At 35.2% G+C, this 10,796-nt stretch overlaps 1 pseudogene; it reads right to left on the minus strand.

Moving 5' to 3' along the window:
* Positions 1-642: 642 nt before the first annotated feature.
* Positions 643-10,330, minus strand: LOC149155166 (endoglucanase 9-like; annotated as a pseudogene).
* Between the last annotated feature and the right edge of the window lie 466 nt (positions 10,331-10,796).

The raw sequence follows: 10,796 nt of genomic DNA on the forward strand, positions 1-10,796 counted from the left end.
CTGAAGAAAATATAGAAAAATAGTAAGAGACATTGTTAGTAAACCGATAAGGAAATTGCAAGGGACTGGCACAGTACACTATGTGATGGAATTTTACCTCTACAGGGAATGCCATTCAGCGTCTCAAAGGGAAAACTTGAACTTTGGATGAAAAAGATCATTGTACTCACTCTCACTCATTTACTAATAAATTAACCATGCAACATGATAATTCCAACACCCACCTTAATAATTTTGGAGGAATTGAACTATCGAAAAAGTGTAGTGGTGTGACTATATTTTAGAAAGAGTTTTAATCATTAACATATATTTCAGTAGGTCTTAAACATTCCATTGAAAATTCCTTAGATGCAGCATGTCAAAAATACAATTGCCCATTGTTGTGCCATTTCCTCTCACGATGATACAATGTAAAATGTTGGACGATGATGATTACATCGAATTGAAATATTTGTTCCATCAATGCAAGACATAACTTTAACGATCAGGAGTCGTGTATTTCATTGCACTCAATGCAACGCAGGTTCATGAGAATAAAATCCCCCCGGAATACTAACTAATTAATCTCTAATCAAATCAATAAATACCTACAAACTGAACTAAGATTTTTGAATTTTCTGAGAGGCGTTACATGTAGATACATTATGGATTCCATGGAGGAGGGGGAGGGGGCACCATAGGGTACATTGGTGGAACTAAAGAGAATATTGCATTCTTATCAATCTGTAATCATACTCCACTGTCACCGTTCGATAAAGCTATCAATGCTGCTACTAAGCCAACATTGTCAGTGATTGTGGGCTCTGTTTGGTTGTAATTGCTACCAAAATCATGGAAACCGTCGAATTTATCAGGCCCGCTAACCGTAACACCTGCCAATACATATGGATTAGGGTTTGGACAGTCTTGCCATTTGTAACCATTTGTACATTTGTACTTTACTCCATTTTGAGGGATAGAAGTTGCACGATGATGCACACGCTTTGGGTAATAGTTGCCATCACCCACAATGTAGCTCATGCTAAGAGGGTTTTTACCTAAAATATAGTTTATCTGCATAAAAATACCAATCCTCAAAAAATTAAGGGTGCAAGACTGTAGTGAAATAAATAACCCACACTAGGCCATTAAATGGTTAGCAGATGTGAATAAATATTAATATATTTGGGTTTAAGTTTTTGACATGTGAATGGTTTTGATTTGATTCTTCTAGATTCATATTTGGGTAGAAGTTTTGAGTTAGCAAGTGAGAAGTAAGTGTGGCTCACATCATCTAGACAAAAATAACCTTTGTACTCACACTTGCTAGCTCGAAATGACAACACTTGCTAGCTAGAAACTGCAACCCAGATAATAATTTGTGATGGATTCAAAAGAATCCAATCAAATAAAATAAAAAATATTAATATACCTGAGTTGTTGCAAAGTCGTGAAGGGCTTGGCTAGGGAAGTAATTTGGACCACAATACCAGCCAAGAATATATGCAGCAACGAGATAATCACTATAAAGTGTTGTTAGAAAAGTTGTATTGACAACATACTGGAGGGGTTCAGGATTCCCATGGTTCAATTGAATTAGTCCACCTACAACGAAACACGCCCAATATATCAAATTCTGAACGTATTGAGAGGAATGAATCTTTCTGAATCATAAGAATGGCTCACCTCTAGTTCTGTTGAACGATTTGAAAGGGGAAGATATGAGCACAATACGAGGGTTGTCTGGTTCTGATAGCTCTGCAACAAGTCCTCATATGGATAACCTGGACCGAGGAACATCCTTAGCCTGGTTAACAAAACCTGTAAGCAATATATTAGAATTCACCAAAGTATTTCCTTGCCACTGAGATCAAACAAGTAATATTGCTTTGGTTCAAAATGGATAGAGTTAAGCTATTGAAAATATCAGCCCAGTGTAATGATACTTTCAATTCTTTATAATGTTGTCACGATATTCTCCTTCATGTGCGAGTAAGGATTCTTTGTGGTTTTGGTAAGAGAAGTGAGAACCTTATGGAAATGGCATTTTCCAAGACTAGAATTTGATGAAATAAAATTTAATGGTTAGTATTCATGAGCTATCTGATGTGGGTATTTTTTTAAAATTATAATCAAATCCATGATTAAGTAGATCCATGAAAAGAACTCTTAATTCTTATAGATTTGTTTTATTTATACATTTTATAATATTTATATTTTTCTTTTTTAATTTTTATTTTATTTCTCTGGAACAATTATGTATTTGCTATTTTATAGAAATCAAAGTATATAAATTACTATTTTATTACAATTTTTTATTCATATTCGTTGTTATATATATATATTTTCTATAGAAAAATTGTGTATTTTTTATTTCATAGAAATCAAAGTATACAAATTAATGTTCAATTATGACATATCTATCCAAAGTTATGATATTCTACTAATCCAGAACATAAATAAACAAAACATAAAAACATGCAAGGAATTTTTTTGTAATCATTAAATTAACTATAAGCTGGAGTGATGCTTCCTTTGATCTTTTGTCATCATCAATGTTGAATTCTCTATGGATATGTGATACCTCAAACTCCTCAAAAAATTCCTATAATCAATGAATTCTTTGTTGTTAAGGATTTTATGGCTAAACTATATAATGTGAAGATCTGTAAAAAGTAATCAATAACCATCCAAGAATTGTGAAATGTTTGTAAGCATTTCACTTGCATATACATTGTAAAGTCAAGGATAAACCAATACCCAATTAATTTTACTTTATTATTAGTTTCATACACCAACCCCAAGTTAAGGAAAAAATGTCATTATTTGTTATGAAACCAGCTCAAGAAAAGATAGAAAAGATAGATCAATGCCTTAGAATTCAGCCTCTTCGAGGGGGCAACCTCCTTTACATTACATAAATGAACAATTCTTGGATGATACAAATGACAAAACCTCCTTTCTATATATAGGAGTCTAAGGAGTCACAATATAATCCAGCCGACCTAACAATAATAATATAAAGCCACAAAAATAACAATAGAGGGATTCTATGGGGCACAGAAATAACAATATGGGGGTAATAGGGGCACAACAATATAAATAAGGGGTATAACTACAATAGTAATGGGGTAATCACTAGTATTATAGGGACCCAACATGCCCCTCTCCTTCAAAAAAGTGTTGTCCTCAATGCTTGAGTAGTTCTGGATACTTCTGCATAAAATTCTCATCCTCCCATGTGGAATCTTCAGCGGATAAGTTCTTCCACTTGATAAGATACTCTGAAATTGATCGATTTTGTAGCTGTTGAGTTCTTGTTTCTGTGACTGCTTCTGGTTCCAATATAATTTTTCCTTCCTCGTCAAGTTCTGGCAATATTGTTTGAATTGGGAGCTTGTCACCTATAACCTTCTTTAAACATGAAACATGGAAAACTGGGTGCAATCGAGAAGCTGCAGGAAGCTCCAATTTGTATGCCATAGTACCAATCTTTTGCAACACCTTGTACGGACCATAATACTTTGGTGATAATTTATTATCCTTCTTAGCTTGCTTTAGGGACATTTTCTTATATGGTTGTAGCCGTAGGAATACCCAATCACCTACATCAAAACTTCTTTCACTGCGATGTTGATCTGCCTGTTGTTTCATTCTATTTTGTGCCAACACGAGGTTATCCTTTAAGAGTTGGAGGACTTGTTGTTGATGTTCGATGTGATGTTCCACTACCTGAACCTTAGAATTTTCTCTTAAATATGATGTGATGGATGGTGGTTGATACCCATAAAGTGTCATAAATGGGGTCATTTTTGTTGCTGTATGGAAGGAAGTGTTATACCACCATTCAGCCAGAGGCAACCATTTGACCCATTGTGTCTGTTTATCAGATACAAAGCAACGAAGATATCCTTCCAAACATTTGTTTACTATCTCAGTTTGCCCATCAGATTGAGGATGATAAGATGAGCTATGAGCTAACTGAGTACCAAGACAAGAAAATAATTCTGTCCAAAAATTTCCAGTGAAAATGGGATCTCTGTCACTTACAATAATCTTTGGGTTTCCATGTAGCTTTTGAATTGTTTCCATAAATGCAGTAGAAACTGTACTGGCTTTAAATGGATGTGATAATGCACAAAAGTGTGCATACTTGGTAAGTCTGTCAACTACCACCATGATGAAACTCTTTCCCTCAGACTTGGGTAAACCTGTGATAAAATCCATTGAAACCTCCTCCCAACGTTGGCTTGGAATGGATAAAGGTTGTAATAGACCCGGTGTCTTAATTGTTTCAACTTTATTTTGCTAGCAAACCAAACATTCTGCCACAAACTTTTGAATATCTGATTTAAGGCCATCCCAAAAAATTCCTTCTTAACCCTGTGGTAAGTTTTTAAAAATCCTGAGTGCCCTCCTAAGGGAGAAGTGTGCAATTCCATAAGAATCTTTTGTTTTAGCTGGGAATTCTTACAGAGGTATAAGCGATCTTTGTACCATAATGAATCATTTTGCCAGCTAAATGTATCAGAAGTACTGGAATCTTGTTGTAGCTTTCGAATAAGTGCCCACACTTCTTCGTCATTCTTCCATTCCTCCCTTGCTTCATTTATCCAATCTGGTTGGATAATAGAAATGGCACACAACAATGCTTCCACATCCTCATCCTTTCTTGAGAGTGCATCTGCCACCACATTTTGCTTCCCTTTTTTGTAGATGATTTCAAAGTCATAACCCAACATCTTTGTGACCCACTTTTGTTGCTCTTCAGAGGATAATCTTTGTTCTAAAAAGTATTTAAGGCTATCATGATCCGTTTTTACCTTGAAGTGTCTTCCCATTAGGTAGGGTCGCCATTTCTTAAGTGCATGGAGTATTGCCAACATTTCCTTCTCATAAATAGCTTTGCTTAAAAACTTTCCCTTGATTGGACGACTTTCAAAAGCAATGGGTCTTTCATCTTGCATTAGAACAACACCAATTCCATTTCCTGAAGCATCACATTCCACAATAAAGGTTTTTGTGAAGTCCGGTGTAGCTAAGACCGGTGCTTGGCACATTGCCTCTTTAAGATGTTCAAAGGCCTTTGTTGCTTCTGGAGTCCATGAAAATGAATCTTTCTTCAATAATGTTGTTAGAGGTGCTGCTATTCTCCCATAATTCTTAACAAACTTGCGATAATACCCTGTCAACCCAAGAAATCCTCGCAGATGCTTTATGGATGTGGGGATTTTCCATTCCTTAATGGCTTTAATTTTGCTAGGGTCTACCTTAACTCCTTCATGAGATACAATATGACCCAAATATTCCACCTCCTGGACTCCAAAGAAACATTTGGATCTTTTTGCATATAATTGTTTCTCCTCCAATAGTTGTAGCACCCTGTCAACATGTTCAACATGATCCTTCCAAGACTTGTTGTAGATTAGTATATCATCAAAAAATACTAACACAATTTTTCTAAGGAATGGTTTGAAAATTGAATTCATCAAACCTTGAAATGTTGAAGGTGCATTGGTAAGGCCAAAAGGCATGACCAAAAATTCATAATGACCCTCATGAGTTCTAAATGCCGTTTTCGGAATGTCTTCAATCTTCATTCTGATTTGATGATATCTTGAACGAAGATCCAACTTGGTGAAGTAAATTGATCCATGCAATTCATCCAGTAATTCATCAATAACAGGAATGGGGAACTTATCTTTAATAGTGAGCTTGTTGAGCTCCCTATAATCCGGACACATGCGCCATGATCCATCCTTCTTGTGCACCAATACTACTGGAGCTGAGAAAGAACTTTGACTCGGTTGAATTATACCAGCCTCTAGCATTTCTGCAACCATACGTTAAATTTCACTTTTTTGGACATAGGGATATCTGTACGGCCTGATGTTTGGAGGAACACTTCCTGGAATCAGATGAATAGCATGATCATGATCACGCATAGGTGGGAGACCTTTTGGAGTCTCAAATACCTTGGAATGATTGTCTAGGACTTTTTGGAGTCTCAAATACCTTGGAATGATTGTCTAGGACCTTTTGATGATTCCATGTGGAAACATCTAGCGAACATAATTGTGCAATTACACCTCTTTGCTCCTTTTTTAGAAGCTTTGTCATGCCATTAGAGCTGATTATCTTTCCTGGTTTCCCTACAATACCCCTTAATTCAACTTCCTTTCCTTCCGTAGAAAATTTGATGAAAATTTCTTGAAAATTAAAAGCTATTGTACCCAAGGATTGTAGCCATGAGACTCCTAGTACAACATCAGCACCTCTCATTGCAATGGAAAGCATTGGGCTAGTCAATACATATTCTCCCATGGATAGCTTGATAGTATGGCACTTTCCAGAGAAATTTATTGTTCCTCCATTTGCAATCATCACTTGACACTTTGGTGTTGGATATACGAAGCAATTCAATTCTTTTGCTACCCTACAATGAATAAAATTGTGGGTGCTTCCTGAATCAATCAACACTATTACCTTTTTCTTCTTGATTTGTCCTTCTATCTTGATGGTTTGAGGAGTGGTAATTCCCGCCAATGCATTACAAGATATGGTCGGATTTATTTTTTCTTCATCTAGGCTTTGTTCCTGGAATATATCTTCTTCTTTTGACCTTTCTTGCTCCTTTTCTTCTTCCTCTTCACAATCTATGTAGAATAATTTCTTCTTAGCACACTTATGACCTTTAGTGTATTTTCTATCACAACTGTAACAAAGACCTTTTGCTCTTTTTTCTTCCAATTATTGTGGTGTCAACCTTATAGGTTGTGGAAGACTAGGGGCAACAACACTTCCATCTTTATAGTTGTGAGCGGTATGCTTCCTGGTTGCCATAATTTTGCTTTCCATTTTTCTTGCTAACCTGAATGCCTTCTCTAATGAATCAGGTTCCCAAAGGCGAACATCATGTTGGATATTATCCTTTAAAGACCCTATGAACACATCAATCCTATGCTCCTCTGGAATATCTTTTACCCTTATGTTCAATTTTTGGAACTCCTCAATGTGCTCCATTACTGAACCCTTTTGTTTGAGACTTATCAATTGGCTAAAAAAAGTGTTTCTTTTTATATGTTCATAATGTGCTATCAATTCTTCCGTAAAAATTGCCCAAGTGATAAATTGTTTACGAGAGCAAAGCCATTGATACCATACAAACTGATTTGGTTCCAAATATACAGTTGCCATATGTACCTTTTGTGCAATTTGCACATTATTGAGATCGAAGAACTGCTCCATCTGTAATATCCATGTGGCGGGATCCTTGCCATCAAACTTCCTCATATCGATTTTTGGAATATGGTGATTCTTTGATCCAACATTAGCGTCTATGGAATCATGATTAACATTTCTTTTGTTCTCATCATGAGTTTCCTTTACTACCTTTTCACCATTAGTGACCCTTTCTTGTAGCAACTTCTTCAATTCTTCCATGTCTGTCTTCAAATCTATCTTCAAATCTGCCATGTCTCTCTTCAAATCTGTCTTCGAATCATCCATCTTAGCTTCGATGCACTTTATCTTAGATTCCACGCCACTTATCTTAACCTCTGTTAGCTTTTGTGAGCGTGATATTTGCTGCACTTGTTCTTGTAATTTTGATATATCATGTAGCATTTCTTCCTTTTCTTCATGAGTCATGCTAGAGCTTTCAGGTTCCTTACTAGGTGTTTTCATTTTCTTTCCTCGGGGCATCAGTTACTGATAATAATGCTTTACTATGCCCTTTGAATTCCGTTAAACCAAGCTTACACAAAAATAAAAAATAAAAACTACACACCTTTTTTCACTTTATAGAAGCCTGATATTGAATACGATGTATCTCTGTAATTTCAGATCATCTAGTTCTGAAATAGCTACTTGTAGTAGCCTTCTATGTCCTCTTTTCAATGCCACAAGTCTGAGCTAAATTGGATTCTCCAAGGAAGAGTTATGTGAAATCTCCCACAATGACTTGCTTTTAGACTGTTTCAGTAGATCACATTTGTACGACGTGCTATGAGTCACTGCTTCAACCTTTGAATCTAAAACACACATACAAGAAGCTACATTCCGTCCTCTTTCTGTACCTTCTTACGAAATTTCAACCTGATCCCCAGAGAGAAAGTTATGACAATTTTCTCCAGGTCACCTGTTTTGAATGTAATTCAGGAGTCTGCAAAAAGACCCACTTCCTCAGATCATATCTCTGAAAATATCGGCCGAAAAGCTCTGAAATTTGGACCCAAGGTTCAGCACGATTTCCTCTCAAATGGGTTTTTTTGCGACTTATGAAACGTCACAGAAGGAAAGTTATAGCGAAAATGCCACGATGACCTATTTCGAGCAGCGAAACCCTAGAATCCAAAGCTTTGATACCAAATGTTATGAAACCAGCTCAAGAAAAGATAGAAAAGATAGATCAACGCCTTAGAATTTAGCCTCTTCAAGGGGGCAACCTCCTTTACATTACATAAATGAACAATTCTTGGATGATACAAATGACAAAACCTCCTTTCTATATATAGGAGTCTAAGGAGTCACAATATAATCCAGCCGACCTAACAATAATAATATAAAGCCACACAAATAACAATAGAGGGATTCTATGGGGCACAGAAATAACAATATGGCGGTAATAGGGGCACAACAATATAAATAAGGGGTATAACTACAATAGTAATGGGGTAATCACTAGTATTATAGGGACCCAACATTATTGTTTAGGTAAAATTTAGCTAAACAAACCTGTTTAATAATAATAAAATTAATAATTAAACTAAAATAAAATTTAATTATTATAATAAATTGAAATAAAAATAAAAAAGAAGTCATATATATATAAGGGTCGGCTTCTTTATAAAAATTTAAGGATCTAGGTTTATTTATACTCAGGTAGAAAGACTCTTCTCTCAAAGAACTATGATTCATATTCTATCAAATTTAATCTTGATGATGGACCCCCTTTGGGGTTTGAAACGTCGATAGAATTAACACAAAACTGTGCATAATCGGGATAATGTTACTCCAAAAAAACATCACAGAAACTTGAAATCTAAAATAAAATAAAATTAATGTGACAAAAAATAATTATTCTAACAACAATATATTTCAAATATGTATTTTATTTTGAAAAATTCAATGTATTAACTGAAAAGTAACCAATCCAACCCAAGAAACCATACCTAAAATAGCCAACTCAACCACTCAAGTAAAGATAGATTCTACCAAAGTAGTAAAGCCTGCAAATTCTAGATATTAAGGTTGAAATAAGGATCTTAAGAATATGGAATTTGTGCTTACCTAGGCACCTGGTAGCTTATTATCCCATCTAAAGACACCATACGAAGCTGGTGATGCACCGGAATTTTTGGCAATCCCCAAAGTAGTCACAACTGAAGGTGGGAATTCTAGTAGTCACCAACTGAAGGTAAGAAGAATTCCTAGTGTCATAGTACATCCATGTACCACCCCACACATACTCATCATAGTAGCCAATGGAATTATAATATTGTTTGATCACAAAATTACTTTGGTTGTATCTACCTTCTTATCCCTTGAGAACTTGAATAGATTAGTGGCACCTTAGACATTAATTGGTGTTATCGTTGAATACAATCAAGGTGACAACGAGCGAAATGACCATCTCTACAACGAAATGTGAACTGAATAATCATTGAGTTATAGGAGAGAGGTACTCCATGTCTTCGGACCTCGTCCAACAAGACTGATCATCTAGAGTTGTGGAAATTTTCGATGCAGTGCCAACCTATTGAAAAGAAAAAAATATGAAAATTGAAAGGCCTTTGAAAATGGGCATCTTCTAGACATAATGAAAAATCTTTGACTATCAAGAAACACATTAAACAATTGATTTCTTTCCTCATTATCAAATTCCAAAATATTCTTAAAATTTACATCTATATAATTCTATATAATTTCATAAATTGAGAATGAAAGAGGAAAAAGTGATTAAAGAAATTTCACAACAAAAATCATTTCTTGGGCTTGGCTTCACCTAACAATAGATGATATCTATTTTGGTGGCAGAGGAATTGAATGTCTTAAGTATATAGTTTGTTCCCCATCTAATGATCTCCTTGACATGGTTAAGGTCTCTGATAGCTTCATACTTCTAACTATATTCAATCACACTCCAACTAAGCATAGTCATGGTAAAAGCTTCAGGGAAATAAAATTTGATGTGGTCTCCCACATCGTAATATCCTCCCACCAGATTCATAGGAGGCGTCGAACTATTCGAACCGTCCTGCATTCCAGAGACTCCTCTCCATGAAACATTTTTTTCCTTGGTCAGATGCCCCGCTGCGAACACGTGGTCAGATTTAGTGTTTGTACGCATCTTAACACAAACTAACAGGCAAGAATTTTATGGAGAGAAATAGATGGTTTTATAAGAAATTTAATTAATTGTATTGAAAGTATCAAAATTTTGAGTTAATTTATGTCAAATATTTTGTCCTGGAATCTGATGATTAGAATTGACCTCTCTAAATTCAAATATTAAACGATATCCATATCAGAGTTCTAATGTTAAAGAAATGTTAACGAAGTCTTTTGATAAGTCCAGAGAGGATTGAAGTAAATTCATCTTGTGGTGGTGTATATATGAATTTTAAAGATTAATAATATTGAACATAGATTTAGGAAATATTTCAAAAACAAAAGTGAAGTCAAATAATTCACTTTGCTCCCTCCATCAAATTCTAAACTATTTCTAAATTTTAGAAGACAATTAAGATATGCTAATCTAACTCTAGATTGAGGACTCATACGCCCTTTTGCGAAGATTATGAAATTGAAGCTAG

The sequence above is a fragment of the Pinus tabuliformis genome, chromosome 9 (assembly GCF_031772625.1).
Source record: "Pinus tabuliformis cultivar Carrire ecotype Pingquan chromosome 9, CPIR1, whole genome shotgun sequence".
Lineage (NCBI taxonomy): Eukaryota > Viridiplantae > Streptophyta > Pinopsida > Pinales > Pinaceae > Pinus > Pinus tabuliformis.